Source organism: Carassius carassius, chromosome 37 (assembly GCF_963082965.1).
Source record: "Carassius carassius chromosome 37, fCarCar2.1, whole genome shotgun sequence".
Taxonomy (NCBI): domain Eukaryota; kingdom Metazoa; phylum Chordata; class Actinopteri; order Cypriniformes; family Cyprinidae; genus Carassius; species Carassius carassius.
The window spans coordinates 1,287,980-1,310,577 of NC_081791.1; the positions used below are offsets into that span (position 1 = coordinate 1,287,980).

At 38.6% G+C, this 22,598-nt stretch overlaps 1 protein-coding gene across 1 annotated transcript in view; it reads left to right on the forward strand.

Moving 5' to 3' along the window:
* The first annotated feature begins 571 nt into the window (after positions 1-571).
* Positions 572-22,598, forward strand: part of zmp:0000000926 (ataxin-1) — a 40,260-nt gene continuing 18,233 nt past the window's right edge. The window contains exon 1 of the mRNA XM_059528622.1: positions 572-955. The gene's annotated coding sequence lies outside the window, so the exon portion shown is untranslated. The remainder of the gene's footprint in view (positions 956-22,598) is intronic.

Here is a 22,598-nt window from a genome sequence, read left to right on the forward strand (position 1 = left end):
TAAATAAATAAATAATATTAGTAATAAATAAATAAACTTGATTGTTATGATTTTCAACATGATAAGAATATATATATATATATATATATATATATATATAATTTGTTTGTTTGGTTTGATGACTGCATAGGTGACGGTGTAGTTGTACAGCAAATGGGAAAAACAAAGGGAACCTTCATGCACAGGAGACCTTTGCTTTTTAACTTTACATTTTAAATCAGCATCAATCATGAGGAATAAAATGGCTTTAAGGGTGACAACATTCTAGTATAGTAGTTTGCAAGCAGCGATTGACAACAAAACTAGAAGGCATTTTACTACTAATCATTGTCCGAAAAGTATTTAAAAAGTTGGTGGTTAAATGAAAAGCAGGGCATGTAGACAAGCTGCAAGCCGGTGCATGTGGCACTTTAAGCCAATGGTATGAGTTGCTGTACTGAAACATGCAGTGCAGCAGCCAATCAAAGCAGCCCTTGGCTGGGCTAGGAGGAGGAAGTGGCCAATGGTGGGCATGCAGTGCCGGTACATTCCCCAGCTCTTAAGAGGTTAATGAGCAAAGCTTCTCGGCTTCCTGCCAGCACGTCCAGCAGCTCAGAGCCTTTCCCACAATGAGTGAAAGCTGTATCACAACAGGACTGAGTCTAATTATACACCCACAGAAAGAGGGAGAAACAGGAGGGGGTCACAAAGGGTGAAGGAGCTGAAGTGTGTGTATGTGTGTGTGTGTGTGTGTGTGTGTGTGTGTGCGCATGAAACCAACAGAAAGCAGAGCGAGCTGTAGAGAGAGAAAATGAATGCTCGCAGCGGGTGAGAATACAGAAGATACAGCAAATGAGTGAATAGGTGAAGACAAGATATGGAAAAAGACAGTTTACAGCATTATGCTGGATATTTCTGCCTGCTGTGCTTCAGCTGCTTTCCCATGATCACTCACCATAAAAAGACACCCAAAGAGGTAGGACACTTTTGAATGTGTGTGCTCATGTTGATAAGTGTTACTGAGTGTCTTCAAGACATACGGGAGTGTGTGAGGCATGTAGTGTGGGTATTCGAGCAGTGTGTGAGTATGTTCTTCAAAGTCACCAGCTTTACATAAAAAGCACAGAGGCAGCGTTTGTGATTTACCGCATTTAGAGGATAGCACTGAAACTGTTAGAAACAAGCAAGCTGATGGCCTCAGCCGCTCTCAAACAAGGCATGACTGATCAGTGTGTTTTGTTTTACAGTTCTGCACAGTCAGAGTGAAACACACACTTGTTATCGTATGATCTATTTCAAATTGCTCTGACCCTTTTAAATGAATTAAGGCATATTTTAGATTTATAACCTAAATCTGACCATCGTCAGGCATTCAAGAACACGCCATTGAGAAAAAATGTACAATATGTGTATATATGTTGTTGTTATTATTATACTTTACACTTGATAGCCTTTTATATTTTTCAGATGCACTGTATATAATGTAAATGCCATTTTTGCATAGTGATTTGTTTTTTGAATCATCAAAACTTCTAATCAAATTTGTATCAAGAATCTCAATATTTTTATATTGGGATATCTTATAGATTTGTTTTCTTAGTTTTTAAAAAAATATAACATATTATAACTGTCGGTTAACTGTCAGTGATTTTCAGGCAGCTGCTGCCTCTTTAAGATGTCTATTTTTACAGTAGCGTTCACACACGTGTGAGTGTGTGTGTGTTTGAGAGAGAGAGAGAGAGAGTGAGGTGGAGGGAGCAGGAGTGAGTCTGTGGGTGTGTGAATAGAGTAATTATTCTGGTTTGTGCTTCTCTATTACAGACTTAGGCTGTCAAGTGTCTGCTGGTTAGTCAATCGTTCATTCTGCAGGTTAGTCCAGTCTCATGACTCATGACTCACTCATAAAAGACTACTTAATGTTATTTGAATCAGTGATTTGTCTTGTTTTCCTCTCTCTCTCTCTCTCTGTGTATACACACTCAGGGGGGACTGTAACTAGAGTTTAAAAAGAAGAATATGTTTTAGATGTGCACAATGTAACACTGCATAATATTATGAAATCCTGTAAGTAGTAAAGCATTTTAATTTTAAGATTATAGTCTTATTTTTTCAGATAAAGAGACACCATTGCTAGTAATATGCATGTTAATAAGCTACTAGTTGATAGTAAGATTTGGTCCTTAAAAATAAAGTGTTACCATTCATTTGTACAGTCTAGTTTTTTGTTTTAGAAGAATGAATCTTTTATCACCAATGTAGATCCTCCATTTTGTTTAATTACTCATTCAACTACTACTAACTTACTCATTTGTTTGTTCGTTCATTCATTCATTCATTCATACATTGCACATACATTATTAAACACTTCTTAAAACACAATATAATCACAGAATATATAAATATTTTTATAAAACACAGTTTTATAAATAAAACTGTAAATAAAGAAACATATGTTGGGCTACCATGTCATTAAGAGAGTAATCAAAATCACTCTTATTCAATCATTCTTAGAGCCTATTGAATTTCTTTTGCAATTAAAGTTGTTAACTTTTCCCCAGTTGTTCCATGTAAAATACTTCAGTTTTCTTTATGCTTTCTTACACATTTGCAAGCAATTCGATGCTTGTTATGCATCTTTAACCATTCATATTCTGGCTTAGTATCATCAGCAAATCAGATTCATGTCACTCATCTTCAGCTGCTGACATGCTGTCTTACCGGATTCTGTTCATCAGCATGTCCTCAGCTAGTCAGAAGCTGTATTACAAAAGTCTTCAGACAATTTATTGGCATACAAATAAAAATGTTTTGTTTTTATTTACTAAATAGACAATTACACTTGCTTGTGTCCCATACATCTGTCTGTTATCACTCTGCTGTTAATTTGTTTTTTGGCCTTAAACATCGTAGTAATCTCTGAGAAGTGACGGTATTGTGAGTACTGAGCACTGAAAGTGTGAACTGAAAAGCTTGCCCAACCATATGTATGATTCCACTCATGTGTGTAATCAATTCTCATGCTATGTATGTATCGCACACTTGATTTAAACCCATCAGCAATAACCACCTATTATTGCTATAGTGTCCGAAATTTCTCCCTATATTTTATTTGGTATTACATAAACAGAAAAACAGAAGAAATCATGATGAATACATACATTTTCAAGCACTATAGGGTGTGAGCATATTTTATAGTGGTGTCTGGATTCTGAGCTAACAGCTTTGTTCGCCACATTCATCCCCTCCTTCATACCCACAATGACCTCAGATCACGAGCGTAGATCGGCTGTGCATGTGCCAAAGCACTATTTCCCCTAATCCTGTATGGGAAGATGGAGTTGAAACGAGATGATGTTTAGAGCTTTCTTATTTCTGCAAATCATCACTTGATTAAAAACATCAGAATAGAGAGAGAATATCACACAGATGAGTTTTAAAATAAATGAAGTTATGTGGATTTTTAGGACATTAACTCATCTTACTGTTTTCTTTCGGTGAAAAGTGACATTTTCTGGGATCAGGGCACAGCATGAAGTTTAATTAAATAACATATAAAGACTTATGTCATAAAAAAGTCATTCCTCAACCTTAATCAGCAGCAGTCCAGGACGAAATTAACCGACTCGTGAAAGATGGCTTAGATGCTGCACCCCTATTTATACCAACATGGCTTGCCCTGTGCTTTGAAGACAGCTTTACACACAGAACTCAACTAATCCGGCTTTGGCCTTTCAACTGTCAGAGGATTAGCAATGCTATCTCTTTCAATATCTCTGCTTCTATCAATGGATCATCGATTATTTCAGTGCAAGTCAATCTGTTTGATACCTAACTTGTTTAAACTTATTAGTAATATATCAAAATATTCTGCTTCTAAAACATTATTCTAATTAATAGTGGTTCTTCTTAAGGCAATTAAGAAGTTAAGGATTTGAGACAAACTCCTGACACTAATCATTCAATTTGGCACATAACTTTTCCTGCACTGTTTGTGTTACAGACATGACTTAAGCCTCAAATCATGCAGTATATGCGTATATCATGAAGAATATACAAAATTGAACACTTATGCAATTTTATGAGCTCGCAAAAACAGATGTGATGTGTTTTCACCAGACCTCTTTAACACTTTAGTATAGGAACCAGTTCTCACTATTAACTAGTTGCTTATAAGAATGCATTTTATTAGCATACTGACTATTTATTAGTGCTTATTAAGCACATATTTTGGATGACTATATTATACATTCCTAATCCTACTTTATACCTGCAAATTAGGAGTTTATTGAGACAAATGTTGTAGTTAATGGCAAGAACTGGACCTTAAAGTGTGACCCAGAATGTACCTATGAGCACCAGTCAACAAAATGATGTCTACAACACAAGAAAACTCACCACATGACATCAGCCTATGGCCCATGAAAAAAAGCCTCTAAGTGCCATTTGAAATTTTCTTCTAAAATTTGCATTTTTATCAGCCTCCTATGTTAATGTTCAGTTATCCAGGTAAAGTGAAATTACTGAACCTACACATAGGACCCTGATAAAAATTATCATAAGAAAAACAACAACCAAAAAAATTATATATATATATATATATAAAATGCTACACTGGTCAGCCACAACATTAAATCCACCTGCCGAATACTGTATAGTCCAAAATAGTACCAGTAGTAGCCCTTTTTTGTCACTAGTCACAAGTACCAGTGAAATTGGCCATCAACCTGTCCATACATACATACATACAACATGACAAGGGGGAAGACAGAACAGGAAGACAGTGAATTGAGGAAGAAATACAGCATACCATTAGGGAAGCAAGGAGAAAAAAACAACACCCAGAGTATGCTCCTTTGGGAGTACAGTGTGAGAACAGGAAAAACACCTCAGCAACAAAGCTTGATCATTCTGGCCATGGAACATCACAAGTGTAGAATATATAAGGAGCAGTCAGTGACTGGCCTAGTCAAAAGAGTCAGTAAATGGTTTGTGGCCATTTTCATTTCCAGAGGATAAACAACAGCTCAGATCTACAATCTTTACCCTAATTAATAAATTACCCCAGCATTTCCCTCTACCAACTGTTCACTGGCTTCTGCAGTTTGGCCTCCATCCTATTACTTACAGTATACATAGCTACACCTGTAGCAACTTCAACCAGTGCTTTGCAACGTAGTCCTCACCTGTCTGAAACACATCTTGCTGCGAAATATTATCAGGTATGATCAAAGACATGGCCTGCCTGTTAATTCCATTCCCTTAAAAATAGTTGCAACTTTCTCTGGACGGTGAGACATTCTTAGTTACCTTGAAGGATTCAGTCACTATCTCCAAATTCTTTTCTCTCTTGCTAAATTTGTGTAAGCATTTGGAAGGCACACCAAGATAAAATCTCTCTATCCTTGGGTGGTAGTAACTTTTACACTTTTTACCTGTTCTTCAGCAAATGTGCAACAAGAGGCATGCAGCCCATATTGGGGCACTCTGGAGTTTGGCTTCCACATCAGAATCTTCCTAGGCCATCTTAACATCTTTGCCATTTGCAGATTGTCATTTTATGTTTGGCCCATTCAATCCCTCATATATATATATATGTGCTGTTAGGGATAAAGGAGCAGATGGTGTTCTTGATAAGCCTCTCATAAATTCAATTCAAGTTTCAATTCAAGTTTTTTGTATAGCGCTTTTTATGATACAAATCATTGCAAAGCAGCTTTACAGAAAATTAAGTTTCTACAATATCTAGTAGTAGCTTATCTGTCTGTTTATGTGCATATAGCAGAAATTTTCAGAAAAATTAATAAAAGACGTAGTCAAACAGACGATGAACACAATTATTATATGATGCAATCACACTTGTAGCAATATTTGGTAGTTCTGTATGTTGTTTCAGGGTAATCATATGAGGTCCTCTGAGGGGTTGGCGTCATCTCTTCTCAGTTGTTCTGGATCCAGACTGAAGCTTGTGTAAATCCTGGTTACCACGGGATGTAAATCCTGTGGCAAAACTGAGAAACAAATAAAGACATAATTAGCATAGCTGCTGTTTCAACTAAGTAAAATTAATTAGTTTAACCCAAGCTAAAGAATAATAATGTGCATTTGATAAGATAAAACTGCATTCCAAAATTATGAGATGCATTATTTGAAGTTAGGTACTCAGGAGCTAAACCATTTAGGGCCTTATAGGTAAGTAATAATATTTTTTAACTGTTTCGGAACTTAATAGGTAGCCAGTGCAGAGACTGTAAAATTGGGGTCGTAGGGATCATATTTTCTTGACCTGGTAAGGACTGGTATGGACTATCTGTAGCTTATTTATTGAAGATGCAGGACAACCACATAGAAATGCATTCCAATAGTCCAGTCTAGAGGTCATGAATGCATGAACTAGCTTTTCAGCATCAGAAAAATGTAACATGTTTAGTAGCTTGGCAATATTTCTAAGATTGAAGAATGCTGTTTTTGTAATATGGGAAATATGCCTTTCAAAAGACAAGTTTCTGTCTAATATAACACCCAGATTGACTGTAGAGGAAGTAACAGTACATCTTTCTATTTGCAAACTGTAATCTATGAGATTCTGTGTACTGTTTTTTGGTCCAATCAATAATATCTCTGTCTTATCTGAATTTAATAGGAGAAAACTATTGGTAATCCAATCTTTTAAATTTTTAACAGACTCTTCATCTGGTCTCGTTGAGATATATAGTTGAGTATTATTAGCATGACAGTGGAAACTAATTCCGTATTTTCTAATAATATTACCAAGGGGCAACATTTATATTGAAAAATAGCAGAGGACCTAGGACAGATCCTTGTGGCACTCCATATTTTACTGGTGATAAATGAGATGACTCCCCATTTAAATAAACAAAGTGGTAGTGATCAGACAGGTAGGATCTAAATGATCTTAAAGCCTGTCCTTGAATACCTGTATAGTTTTGTAATCGATCTATGAGTATGTCATGATCTATGGTGTCGTACCAGCACTAAGATCAAGTAAGACTAGAAATGAGATGCAGCCTTGATCTGACGCAAGGAGCAAGTCATTTGTAATTTTAACAAGATCAGTTTGTTTTATGGTGGGGGGTGAAACCTGACTGAAAATCTTCATACAGATCCTTCAACATTTTTTTTTTTTGTAGGAAGGAGCACAATTGAACAGATAAAACTGAAAAAAAAAAAAATTCGACATAAATGAAAGATTTGAAATAGGACTATAATTTCCAAGTTCACTAGGATCTAGTTGTGGTTTCTTAATTAGAGGCTTAATAACCGCCAGCTTGAATGGTTTTGGGATGGGAAGCAGTTCTTCTGCAACAAGTAACAACTCTTTCAGTAATTTAGTGGGCACAGGATCTAATAAACATGTTGTTGATTTAGAAGCAGTGATAAGTTTATTTAGTGCTTTCTGTCTAAAAAGTTTATTTAGTGCTAGTTGTAAAAAACTGCAGTTTATCTTTGGGTGCGATGAATGAAGCTGAAGTATTAGACGCTGTAGAATCTACATTTCTTATTGTATTTCTGATGTTATCTATTTTATCAATGAAGAAATTCATAAAGTCATTACTATTAAACATTGATGGAATATTTAATTTGGGTGGCATCTGGTTATTTGTTAATCTAGCCACTGTGCTAAATAAAAAGCCCTGGCAGTTTTTATAGCCTGTAGCTGGACATTCTGTCTTTCTACACAATTCTAAAAACTGCCAAGTTTAGTTTTTCTCCATTTGTGCTCAAGACTACAAGCTTCTTTCTTAAGAGCGTGGGTATTACTGTTATACCATGGCAGAGTATGTTTTTCTCTAACCTTTTTCAATTTGATGGGGGCAACAGGTTCTAATGTAATAGAAAAGATAGTGCCCATGTTGTCAGTCATTTTGTCTAGTCCATGTGTATTTTTGGGTACACACAGCAGTTGAGATAAATCAGGCAGGTTATTTGTGAATCTGTCTTTGATGGCTTGAACAATAGTTCTGCACAGACTGTAATACTGAGCCATATAGTTGATATCAGTGATATGCAGCATGCACGATACAAGGAAATGGTCTGTAACATCATTACTTTGAGGTACAATATCTTTATCAGTAAGATCGATTAAATGCAATATAATTAAATCTAGTGTTTGATTAAAATGATGAGTGGGCCCGGTGACATTTTGCTTGACTCCAAAAGAGTTTATTAGGTCAGTAAACGCATGTCCTAATGCATAATTTGTATTATCAACGTGAATATTAAAATCTCGACAATTAGCGCTTTATCAACTGTAACCAAAAGGTCTGAGAGGAAATCTGCAAATTCTTTTAGGAATTCTGTATACAGCCCTGGTGGTCTATACACAGTAGCCAGAGCAAGATATACAATAGATTTCTTTTGCATATCTGTCAGTGTAACATTAAGAAGTATTTAGAATGAGTTAATCCTGTATCCTGTTCTCTGGGTAGCATTGAGAATATCACTATATATTGTTGCAACTCCTCCTCCACGACCAGTCTGACGGGACTCATGCTTATAACAGTAGTTTGGTGGAGTAGACTCATTTAGACCAATATAATCATTTGGTTTCAGTCACGCGGAGTACATCAAAACTATTATCTGTGATCATTTCATTTACAACAACTGCTTTGGGTGTGAGTGAACTAATGTTTATGAGCCCAAACGTTAACTATATTTTCTAAATAAACCATTATATTTTATAATTAAAATATATTTTCATACTCATCTTGGGTGAGGGGCGATGCCTGATTCCTGCAACCATTTTTCTGATACTATGTCTAGTCCCCCCCCCCACCTCCCCTCAAATATAAAAAAATATTTACATATTTTTTTATTCAACTGTATTGAAGGGTTCTACAAACTATTTTAGTCATTTTTTCAATTATAAAACACTAAACAGAAACTCAGACATCATATAAGTGATTTATTTGAGCAGTAGAAAAATACAATACGAATAATTTGAGTAAGAAAAATAAAAAAATATTTAACTTTGTATGCCAATTACAGAACATCCTGAGATTGCTAGAAATGCAGCATTTACAATGAATTACAATGAAAATACATGCTGATGTGCTTATGGCCAGTTATAGAGATGGTAATCATATAAATGCGCCATAAAGTCAATAATCGACTCTCCATTCATATAGATGGCCTTTATATTGATAGCTGTGATTACACAGTAATAGCGAGCTGATTTGTGCTCAAACAGATAGTAATCATGCAGATACAGGCACATTCAACATAAAACACACTCACACATATATATAAAAACTGTTGAAAAATAAAACAAATAATGTCAGATGACAGGTGCGTCAGAGCGCGTATCACGAGCCATCACGAGAGAGAGCCAGAATTCAAATAAACTATCTTCCGCCTTTCTTTCACTTTTTTGTTGTTGTGGATTGTCTCATTCTGTTTGTGACACTGTACGCTACAAAACCATGCCGTTGTTTTACTACCAAGACGCAGTTTCTGAGCGTGAGTTATTCCATAACAGACACAGACAATTCTGTGCCTGAAGAACTGAAATGTAAACAAAAGAATTATCATCCATTTTACAATGTTATTGCTTCGTTGGACTAAACATGCTCCATGAGATGTCGTTCAGTGGACCCTTACCTTTCTAACTAAACCGGGATTTACAGCTGTGGATGTGTTTATGACTACGAATCCAGAATGTACTGCATTTTTATTCTTCATGTTTTGATGTGTACTGCTTACACAAATTTAGGAAATATTCTTTATAAGCTTTCCATTGAAAACAGCGATCTGTCTTCGATGCCTGAGGCTTAAATATTTATAACAAAATATATAGTTTGTCAAGATTAAATGTGTCCCGTTTCATTGAATCTATTTGTAAATATTGACACGTGCGAACACGGGGAGTTGAGGACGCCCATGTCTGGGTGCAGGCTAAGAGGTTAAAGAATATTTAGTTATAGTTATAGCCAAATGCATAAGCTTTCTAGCATTAATATGATACTATAGCAACAATTTAGGACAGTCCGTTTCACAAAGTCGCATTTTAATCGTTACTCTGACACAAATTCCCGCGAAAGCGGTGCTGAGATTAAGTAAGAAAGCAGCACTGTTGAGTAAGCTATGATGAATATTTTCATATTTCATGTTTATTAGAGGGCTAGATGATCGTAGTTTAATTATTTCACTGTATTGTTATTGTTTGTTGCTTTTCAAGTTGTCCTAATTTAAAATTATGCATTTATTAAATGGGTCTCCATTAATGTATTACGTCAGGGAATCGATTGCAATGAGCTTGTTTCTGTTTTATTTAATACTCTGCCATCTGTTATTTGCTAAGTAGCTTTTAATAGGTTAATTCACTCAGAACGCATTTTTCATTCCACTGCTGCTCTTTTCCATTGTATTTCAATCTAAATGGGCTACCCAACGTCTTGAATGCTGCGCTCTAGTCTCAGGTCTTTAGCAGCTTCTAGCGCATAGTTATCGTGCATAACAGCCTACATCAATCAAAAACACGTTGCTCAAATTCAAATAAATTCAGATTCTAAAACACGTTTCTAAACCTTTCATCTCATTGATCTGCCAATCACACCCCAACCCGGGCCAACAGCAGAAAGAATAATTAACCTGCCACATTCTACCCCCTTTTTTTTTGGATCAATGTCCCGACGATGACCCACCGAAACATACCCTTGGCCTTTTCCTGTCCTGCATCCCTAAAGAGCTGCCAATGCTCCTCAAAACTAGGGGGAACCCTACGCCTCCAAAACCTCAATACCTCACCAATAGCAGGGTCCTCCTCCTTCAAGGCCTGCATGTCTACAGCCAGGCCAGGCAGCGCAGTGACTGCTGCTTGAGACATCACTCTCATCTCTCCAGCCTGCCTTACAATGGCTGGGAGAGCTGTACCAGGCAGTACTTCTTCCAACATTCCCTGACTGGAAGGACCCTGTCAGGAGAGTGCATTCGCATTCTGGTTGCTCTTTCCAGAGCGATACCTTAGCTCAAAGGTCACCAATTGTGCAGCCCACCGCTGCTCTGTGGCCTCAAGCTTGGCGGTAGTCAGGTGACTGAGGGGGTTGTTATCAGTGAAGATAACACACCTCTGCCCCAGCAGATATTCTCTCTCTCATGGCCCACTTAAGCGCCAAAAATTCCAGCTTCACAGAGCTTTAATTTGACATATTGCGGCTAAGACTGCGGCTAGCATAGGCTATGGGCCGTACTTTCCCTCCCTGTTCCTGAGACAACACTGCTCCCAACCCTCCATGGCTAGTGTCTACTTCCAAGATAAAGGGAAGGGAGAAGTCAGCATAAGCCAATACAGGGGCAGAGGTGAGCCTACTCTTCAACTCGTCAAAGCTCACCTGACACTGTTTAGTCCACGGCATACCAAAATTCAACTCTGCTCAAACCCTGGACTTACATTATGACCAGCAAATTCAGCTACCAGACGGTGGAGGGGGGCAGCCAACTTGGCAAAACCTTCCACAAACTGTCTATAGTAGCTAGCAAATCCCAGGAATGACCAGAGCTCTGCCACCCCTGTAGGTCGCAGTCATTGCTTTACTGTCTCTTTCTTGCTTGGATCCGTTGACACTACTTTGACAGAAATTACGTGTCCCAGATAACTTACCTCTTGCTGGAAAAACCTACACTTAGCTAATTTAGCCTTCAACCCCTCTTGCTCCAACTTACTCAAAACCACCTGTAACCTCTCTAAATGTTGTGTCACGGAGGAGGAAAACACCACTATGCTGTCCAAGTATAAAAGAAGAGACTGACATTGCTGATCCCCAAACACCCTCTCCATCAGCCTCTGAAAGATGCTTAGGGCATTACACATTATCCCCCTCTGTGACAGGAACCAGGTTGTACCCACTGGCGAGGTCCATGGTGGAAAACCACCGAGCCCTTGTCAGTGAGTCCAGAGGTTCCTCAATATGTGGCAGGGGGAAAGCGTCTTTTCGAGTTTTTGCATTCAGCTGACGACGGTCTACGCACATACACAACGTACCATCCATCTTTTTGGCCAACACAATGGGGCAGGTGCAAGGACTACAGCTCTCCCTAATAATGTTCATTTCCAGCAACTGGTTTATATGCGTTTTTACCATGTCATACTTCGATGGAGGTATCCATGGGTACTGTTGTTGCACTGGGACTGAATCAGTCAAAGGGATTTCATGAGAAAGGAGCCGGGTACATCCCAAATCACCTTCGTACTCTGAGAAAGCCATATGAAATCTCAACAGCAGTGACTTCACCTGTTCCTTTTCAGTCTCTGACAACACAGACAAGTCAAGATTCTTGATTTGTTCCAGTACTGAAGGAAGAACTGTGGGAATCTGGGGACTTACTGAAGCTGAAACAGATTTACATTTGTAGATGCCACAGGGCAAGCTCACAATAAATACACCGTGCAAGGTGCCCAAAACAGAGTTCCGAAAAAGCATTAGATCAGTCGTACCTACATTAATGACAGGTCACTCACATTAACCCTCTGGAGTCGATTAACACGTATACGCGTTATGAGTCTTTTTCTTCTGATAACCCCGAAAATAACCTAAATAACACTTTCAGTTTTAATCGTACAGATAAGATCAATACATCAATCGAATCTGTAAAGGGTCTACTTTTTGGATACAGACATAATAACAAAAAAACTTTGTGAACTTATAAAATAAAGATAACAAACAAGGTGTGCTGTCTGCAGCCTTTGTCTGCGCTGATCTTCATTTACAAACACGTCATTAAAATGGACTGTAATTCTGTGAATACTCAATGAAGAGACATGAGAGAGATATCTATAGAAAGCTTGACATGTTTACTTTTTTAAACTAAACAAGTGCCGCCGAAAACAAATATTCTGTGATAAAGTAATCCATATGAAAAAACGCGATGTTCGTTTTTCACGTCTCCCTTCATTATATCTAATGTGACCACGCCCCCGCGCTGAACGCGCTATTCAGATTCAAACTGAAGCGCGCGGCTTGAATACGCCCACACAGAAGAAAAAGCAGCTAGACTGTTCTTCAAGTTCTTTTTATTTTACTGTTTGCTTCGCGATGAGAGGAATAAGACATAATTCACCCCAAAAAGATGTTATGTGGTTGAGGATTTGAGAAATGGATTTCCTCAGAAAAAAGAATGAAGCACTTTATTCAGCAGAGATCATAAACATGAGTAAGTCTCTTTTTATTTATTTATATACTTGTACTAGTTTTTACATTACCTGTAAACATTTTACTAGTTAGACTTTTTCCAAATACTTTTTCCAAACTATAATTCCTGACTAAATGTATAATCAAGTGAAATATTATGAAGTTTCAATAACAATATACACTACTATACGATTCAAAAGCTTGATGTAAATAATATAAATTTAACAAATAAAGATTACTAACAAATGTAAAAACAATGCTGTTCTTTCAATTTATCCCCCCTAATAAACCTGAAAAATATTCTTAGCTCTTTTCAACATTAATAATAATAATGATAATAATAATGACAATAAATGTTTTTTGAGGACATGACACCATTTAATATGGCAGGGGACCAGACATCACGGAGTCATGACAACTGCTGCTGCTGTGATTTTAATATCTCCTGCAGCTCCCTCAACTCCGACTGAGAATACCCGTGCACCCCATACTGGATGCCATAACCCATTGGAACTGACTCCTACCCCTCGCTCCCACTGGCATCCTCTCCTGTTCCCATCTTATCACTTCCCCACGTATCTCTAATAAAGTAGAAGCAGGCTGGTGGTGAACTAATTGCTTCAGTGCCCGGCGGAGGGCACTATCAGCGACATACTCAACAAACCGATCAAGCAACACAATTTCGGCATTAGGGATAGCATTAGGTGATTGCTGTTTAACCCTCTCCAGGAGAGTCATCAAGCCAGGGAAAACTCTAACAGAGATCCCCCATCTTGTTGTCTCCTGGAGAAAAGTGCTTCTTGGAGTGCTACATATGAATGAGAGCAGCGATACAGCTCACGTAAAATCATAGTAATCGTATCTGGATCTACCTGTTCCCAACTGGGGCGATGTCTGATCTCCTCCCTCGCTTCACATTCTAAGTGTTCAAAGAGAAAAAATGCATTGTCAGCTTTAGACAAATACCGGGCCCACATGCAAGTCTCAGCCTCCTCCACCCAATCATCAATACCTATACCGGATTTGCAAGTGAATTTTGGAGACCTTCTATCTCTGGGTACAAAAACAAACCATTCTGGTACGTATAAATCAGCCTCAACTGGCTGGGGTGGGCCAGATGCAGTTGCTGTGGTAACAGGAACAGTACTAGGGCCAGGTAATTTACACGACACAAACGGTCATTGTCTGCTTTCAACTGTGCCACTAATTCTCGCAACTCCTGTATCTCATCCTCTATACTTGTCATGGCCACTAATAAAGGGAATACAACCTGCCCAAAAGGTTGGAACACACGCTGTTGTTCAGCTTCTGAAGGGAAAAAATAAAATAAAATAAATAAAAATATTAAATAAAACACAAAAGTATGCTCCTGTCTCACTCAAAAATCCCTGCCCAACCAGGTAATCCTGCCGACTATGCCAAAAACGTGGCACTCACATAGGTCTAAGGAGACCCTAAATCACAACTAGTTTCATCCGACTATGCCACCCTGGTGTGTCTTACCAATTGTAAGTCAATTACCAATTGAGTAACAATACAAAAAAAAAAAAATATTATACGAACATCAATAAAATTCCCTCTTCGGGAGATCGTCTGAAACCACCTAAATTCACACCAAATCAAAATAAGAATCTTAAAATAGCATGGCCTTCACCTCATTGGTCTGCCAATCACACTCCAACCGGGGCCAACAGCAGATAGAATAATTAACCTGCCACACTACATTAAATTTATATTTTATACATAAAAACCTTCATAATTAGTGATGTAAGTTTTTTTTGGTACATAAACGATGATAGATTTTTTAAAGCATGTAGGGACAACAGATTGCGCAAGGGACTCGTTAAAGATGGACGTAAACAATCCAGGCAGCTGATCATCGCATGATCTCAATACACGATTGGAAATTCTGTCTGGGCCAGCCGCTTTCCTGTTGTTCACACACTTCAGAGCTCGACGAACCTCACCCTTCGATACACTGATTGCGCATACATCACTGACGTAGCTATTCTTTTCCTCTCTGCACGTTGGCAGACTGTTCATATCGCCAGAGCAGTTTGCTTCATAACGTGCATAAAAGAGGTTCAGCTCATTGGTTAGTTAACAGTCAGCCCTCACAATGACAGAGGGTTTACTTTTAAAAGAACTGATAGTAACTTGCGCCTGGAATCATTCGTTTGTAAATGAGACTCCATTCGTTCTCTGTACTGTTGTTTAGAGGTTATCACAGTGCATCAGAGAGCATAACAGGCAGATTTGTGTCTGCTCATGTCTCCCAATATGAGCGCCACATTATACGCAGCCATCTGCGCATTCACCACTGCCCAGATTGATTTATCAACCCATGATTTCTGGTTTGAGAAAGTATTTACTGTTATGGTTTGTGTAAACTCCTAAATCAGCGTGCCCACAAAGTTGACAGCTACATCTGCAAACTCACTGACATCAGTGGAACTAGACCGAAACATGTCCCAGTCCATGTCATCGAGCGCGTCCTGTAATGCTGCTTCTGATTGAGTGGACCAGCGTTTCACTACCTGCCTCTTTGGAGCTGCCTGCACAAGCTTTTTTTCATATTCCGGTATGAAGAAGATGGCGGTATGGTCAGATTTTCCAAAAGCAGGCAGCGAGCTAGCTTTATAGCCATTCCTGAATTGAGAATAGCAGTGGTCCAGTGTATTCCTCCCTCTGGTTGGACAGGAAATGTGCTGGTAAAAGTTTGGCATTACATGTCTAAGACTGGCTTTATTAAGGTCCCCAGTAACATTGATGGCAACGTCCAGGTGGTTGTTTAAGCAGACACTAAGCACATCTCCGTGTCCGCTTGAAGTGGAATGTAAACAGCCATGCCGATGACTGCTGTAAATTAACGAAGCAAATAGAACGGGCGGCACATGACCATTGGGTCCATCACACTTGCAATTAGTCCTTTCAGTCCTGGCCTAAGTTCCATATCAGCAGAGTCTTTGGCGTAGCAGACATTCTGTAAGCAGGTGTTGGGGTAGCAGACATGTCATGAGGTGAGCAGGCTCTGGCTTGGCAAGCGTGATGTGAGCAGGCCCTGGTGTAGCAGACATGACGTGAACAAGCTTTGACTTGGCAGGCATGAAGTGAACAACTCCAAACATTACTGTTAAGATCGTGAAATTGCTCCAGTGTAGAAGACATAATGTGATGAGACATAGAAAAGTACCGTGTTCCTCCTTCACGGCACCCACAGTGAAAGCAGAAACCACTCAGCAATAATTCAAAGTCAATATATTGCTCAAGAGTCCAGTGAGGGGTATGGCGAGCATGTTCATGAAGAAAAATTTCCTTTAAAGCCACATTAAAATACACCAAATGGCACAGTCCACAAAAGTCAGCCAAAAAATCCACAATGCAATGATTACTTTGACGTAGGTGAAGCAAAGAAACTGCTTGGTCCATTGTAACAGTCGTGTATTCTGTAACAAACGGTCCATTCAATGTTTAAGAACCCAATTGTGGTTTATGTATTCAACATAAACACAAAACAAAGACTTGACTTGACTTGACTTGAACACTCACAGAGAGCAGGGTCACATACATTCAATACACAACAAGAGACGATGGCAAAAGGGTCAAAGTCAAAAGTCAAAGTCACCTTTATTTATATAGCGCTTTAAACAAAATACATTGCGTCAAAGCAACTGAACAACATTCATTAGGAAAACAGTGTCAATAATGCAAAAATGATAGTTAAAGGCAGTTCATCATTGGATTCAGTTATGTCATCTCTGTTCAGTTAAATAGTGTCTGTGCATTTATTTGCAATCAAGTCAACGATATCGCTGTAGATGAAGTGTCCCCAACTAAGCAAGCCAGAGGCGACAGCGGCAAGGAACCGAAACTCCATCGGTGACAGAATGGAGAAAAAAACCTTGGGAGAAACCAGGCTCAGTTGGGGGGCCAGTTCTCCTCTGACCAGAAGAAACCAGTAGTTCAATTCCAGGCTGCAGCAAAGTCAGATTGTGCAGAAGAATCATCTGTTTCCTGTGGTCTTGTCCTGGTGCTCCTCTGAGACAAGGTCTTTACAGGGGATCTGTATCTGGGGCTCTACTTGTCCTGGTCTCCGCTGTCTTTCAGGGATGTAGAGGTCCTTTCTAGGTGCTGATCCAGCATCTGGTCTGGATACGTACTGGATCCGGGTGACTGCAGTGACCCTCTGATCTGGACACAGACTGGATCTGGTGGCTATGGTGACCTCGGCATAAGAGAGAAACAGACAAATATTAGCGTAGATGCCATTCTTCTAATGATGTAGCAAGTACATAGGGTGTTATGGGAAGTGTTTCCGGTTCCGGTTTACCTAATTAATGCAGCCTAAAAATCCTTTAACGGATTTGGATAATAAAAGCATATTAATATGTTATGTGTATGCCAGGTTAAAGAGATGGGTCTTTAATCTGGATTTAAACTGCAAGAGTGTGTCTGCCTCCCGAACAATGTTAGGTAGGTTATTCCAGAGTTTGGGCGCCAAATAGGAATAGGATCTGCCGCCTGCAGTTGATTTTGATATTCTAGGTATTATCAAATTGCCTGAGTTTTGAGAACGTAGCGGACGTAGAGGATTATAATGTAAAAGGAGCTCATTGAAATACTGCGGTGCTAAACCATTCAGGGCTTTATAAGTAATAAGCAATATTTTAAAATCTATACGATGCTTGATAGGGAGCCAGTGCAGTGTTGACAGGACCGGGCTAATATGGTCATACTTCCTGGTTCTAGTAAGAACTCTTGCTGCTGCATTTTGGAGTAGCTGTAGTTTGTTTACTAAGCGTGCAGAACAACCACCCAATAAAGCATTACAATAATCTAACCTTGAGGTCATGAATGCATGGATTAACATTTCTGCATTTGACATTGAGAGCATAGGCCGTAATTTAGATATATTTTTGAGATGGAAAAATGCAGTTTTACAAATGCTAGAAACGTGGCTTCTAAGGAAAGATTGCGATCAAATAGCACACCTAGGTTCCTAACTGATCGACGAAGAATTGACAGAGCAACCATCAAGTCTTAGACAGTGTTCTAGGTTATTACAAGCAGAGTTTTTAGGTCCTATAATTAACACCTCTGTTTTTTCAGAATTTAGCAGTAAGAAATTACTCGTCATCCAGTTTTTTAATATCGACTATGCAATCCATTAGTTTTTCAAATTGGTGTGTTTCACCGAGCTGTGAAGAAATATAGAGCTGAGTATCATCAGCATAACAGTGAAAGCTAACACCATGTTTCCTGATGATATCTCCCAAGGGTAACATATAAAGCGTGAAGAGTAGCGGCCCTAGTACTGAGCCTTGAGGTACTCCATACTGCACTTGTGATCGATAGGATACATCTTCATTCACTGCTACGAACTGATGGCGGTCATATAAGTACGGTTTAAACCATGCTAATGCACTTCCACTGATGCCATCAAAGTGTTCAAGTCTATGCAAAAGAATGTTGTGGTCAATTGTGTCAAACGCAGCACTAAGATCCAATAAAACTAATAGAGAGATACACCCACGATCAGATGATAAGAGCAGATCATTTGTAACTCTAAGGAGAGCAGTCTCAGTACTATGATACGGTCTAAATCCTGACTGGAAATCCTCACATATACCATTTTTCTCTAAGAAGGAATATAATTGTGAGGATACCACCTTTTCTAGTATCTTGGACAGAAAAGGGAGATTCGAGATTGGTCTATAATTAACTAGTTCTTTGGGGTCAAGTTGTGGTTTTTTGATGAGAGGCTTAATAACAGCCAGTTTGAAGGTTTTGGGGACATATCCTAATGACAATGTGGAATTAATAATAGTCAGAAGAGGATCTATGACTTCTGGAAGCACCTCTTTAAGGAGCTTAGATGGTATATGGTCTAACATACATGTTGTTGGTTTAGATGATTTAACAAGTTTATACAATTCTTCCTCTTCTATAGTAGAGAATGAGTGGAACTGTTCCTCAGGGGGTCTATAGTGCACTGTCTGATGTGATACTGTAGCTGACGGCTGAATGGTTGCAATTTAATCTCTAATAGTATCAATTTTAGAAGTAAAGTAGTTCATAAAGTCATTACTGCTGTGGTGTTGGGAAATGTCAACACTTGTTGAGGCTTTATTTTTCGTTAATTTAGCCACTGTATTGAATAAATACCTGGGGTTATGTTTGTTTCCTTTTAAAAGAGAGGAAAAGTAATCGGATCTAGCAGTTTTTAATGCTTTTCTGTAGGATATGTTACTTTCCCGCCAAGCAATACGAAATACCTCTAGTTTTGTTTTCATCCAGCTGCTCTCCATTTTTCGGGCTGCTCTCTTTAGGGTGCGAGTATGCTCATTATACCATGGTGTCAAACTGTTTTCCTTAACCTTTCTTAAGCGTAAAGGAGCAACTTTATTTAAAGTGCTAGAAAAGAGAGAGTCCATAGTTTCTGTTACATCATCAAGTTGTTCTGAGGTTTTGGATATGCTAAGGAATTTGGTTACATCAGGAAGATAACTTAAAAAGCAGTCTTTTGTGTTAGAAGTGATGGTTCTTCCATACTTGTAACAAGAAGTAGAATTTACAATTTGGGCTATATGAAGTTTGCACAGAACTAAATAATGATCTGAGATATCATCACTTGGCTGAATAATTTCAACACCATCAACATCAATTCCATGTGACAGTATTAAATCTAGAGTATGATTCCGACAATGAGTAGGTCCTGAAACGTGTTGTCTAACACCAATAGAGTTCAGAATGTCTATAAATGCTGATCCCAATGCATCGTTTTCATTATCAACATGGATATTAAAATCACCAACTATTAAAACTTTATCTGCAGCCAGAACTAACTCGGATGTAAAATCACCAAACTCTTTAATAAAGTCTGTATGGTGCCCTGGTGGCCTGTATACAGTAGCCAGTACAAACATAACAGGGGATTTATCATTTACATTTGTTTCTCTGGATAATGTTATATGAAGCACCATTACTTCAAACGAGTTATACTTGAAGCCTGCCCTCTGAGAAATCCTGAAAACGTTGTTATAAATTGAAGCAACACCTCCACCTTTGCCTTTTAGACGTGGCTCATGTTTATAACAGTAATCTTGGGGGGTGGACTCATTTAAAATAATGTAATCATCAGGTTTTAGCCAGGTTTCTGTCAAACAGAGTACATCTATATTATGATCAGTGATCATATTATTTACAAAAAGTGTTTTCGTAGAAAGGGATCTGATATTCAATAAGCCAAGCTTTATCATTTGTTTATCCATACTGCTTCTGTTTTTTATTTGTTGAACTTCAATTAAATTGTTAATCTTAACTTGGTTTGGACGTTTTTTGTTTTTTCTAGTTCGGGGAACAGACACAGTCTCTATAGTGTGATATCTAGGTGAAAAAGTCTCTATGTGCTGAGAATTAACTGACCTCTGTGACGGGAGGCAGCTAGCAGACGGTCGGTTTAGCCAGTCTGTCTGCTTCCTGACCTGGGCCCCAGTTAGTCAAGTATAAAGACTAAGACTATTTGCCATATTTCTAGAGAGAAGAGTGGCGCCACCCCAGGAGGGATGAAGACCATCTCTTTTCAACAGGTCAGGTCTGCCCCAAAAGCTCGTCCAATTGTCTATGAAACCTATGTTATTCTGTGGGCACCACTTCCAGCCATTGAGTGATGACAATCTGCTATTCATCTCATCACCACGGTAAGCAGGGAGGGGACCAGAGCATATTACAGTGTCTGACATCGTGCTTGCAAGTTCACACACCTCTTTAATGTTATTTTTAGTGATCTCCGACTGGCGAAGTCGAACATCATTAGCGCCGGCATGAATAACAATCTTACTGTATTTACGTTTAGCATTAGCCAGCACTTTTAAATTTGCCAAGATGTCAGGCGTTCTGGCTCCCGGTAAACATTTGACTATGGTGGCTGGTGTCTCTATATTCACGTTCCATACAATAGAATCACCAATAACTAGAGCACTTTCATCAGGTTTCTCAGTGGGTGCATCACTGAGTGGGGAGAACCTGTTTAATGTTTTGATTGGAACAGAAGAGCGGTGTTTTGACCCACGACTACGCTGCCTCACTGTCACCCAGTTGCCCTGCTGCAAGGGCTCTGTTTCCGGAACCGAACAATGTACAGGAATCCCTGAGCTAGACGCATCCAAAGCCGTATCTAGAGCCCTAACATTCTTACTGTCCTCAATTAAAGTTTGGATGCATGTCTCTAATTCTGAAATCTTCTCTGTCAGCCTAACTATTTCCCTGCATTTATCACATGTGAATCCCTCATCAGCGACAGAGATAGATAAACTGTACATGTGGCAAGAGGTGCAAGTAACAATAGCAGGAGAAGCCATTACTCACCGTGCTTGATGAAAATTCTTACTGCGGTTGTTTGATGAACTTGTGAAAAACTGGAGCGAGAGGAGAAAAGAAAACAGCGATAGGTTCGAATGAAAACGCTAATGACAAGCTAACGAGTGCTAACCATTAAAAGGGTCACATGCAGAGTTGGGTATAATGTGTTACTGTATTCTAATTACTTTTCCTGGTAACACAGTAAAGTAATGTGTTACATTTTAAATTTATGTAATTTGATTACAGTTACTAATGTCAATAAAATTACATTTATTAAGTTACAAATGCAGTGGTAAAAAAATATGAAGTAAAAATCCTGTTTTGTGTGTCAGTATGCCCTTTAGTAAATAACCACAGGATGCAAGCTAAAATGCAGATAAGTCAAGGCTGCCTATCATATTTCAAAATGTTGCACTCTACATATCTTAGTCTGGTATTATAGTTTTGGAAATGTTCAACAAGTTAATGTGTACAAGTTTATGTTACATTAAAAACAAATGACAGATTTATTCTTATTCCTCACAGCTCATTCATCACAGCATGTCTTCTTCCAAAAAACAAAAAGTATCCTAGATGAACTTGAATCTGTCGTTGTTTATGTGGACATTAAAAGTCTTTGTGTCTCAAGCTTGGTTTCGCATGGGTGATTATCATATAGCACGCAATGTGTATTGGCATCCTCGCATTATAGTTGAGCTCAGATGGGAAAGCCTGTAACTCGCGTTGGTTTTAAATTGATTATTTTATCAGATAATATTTGTTTTCGATCACTGCATGAAAAGAGCTGTATATGGACCAGTAAACTCCTGTACACACCACAGATTTTTGTAGAAATCTGGGAGTATTACTGCCCAGACATGGAAATACCATGGTCTGTATACTGCCATAAATGTACCAATTGGGATGTCTGTTTTCTGAGGTTGCAACAGCCATTTGTTGCCATTGCAAGTAATCCCCTAAACGAAGGAGGAATTCATACCTTCATGGCAATGTGCCCTCCCCTTTCGAGCATTCATGTTAAACTTGATTGGTTGATTTGAAACTAAACCCATCCATTTGTCACTCACCTGGTGGCTGTTTCATAAAAAATGCTAAGAAAACTGGGGATTAAAG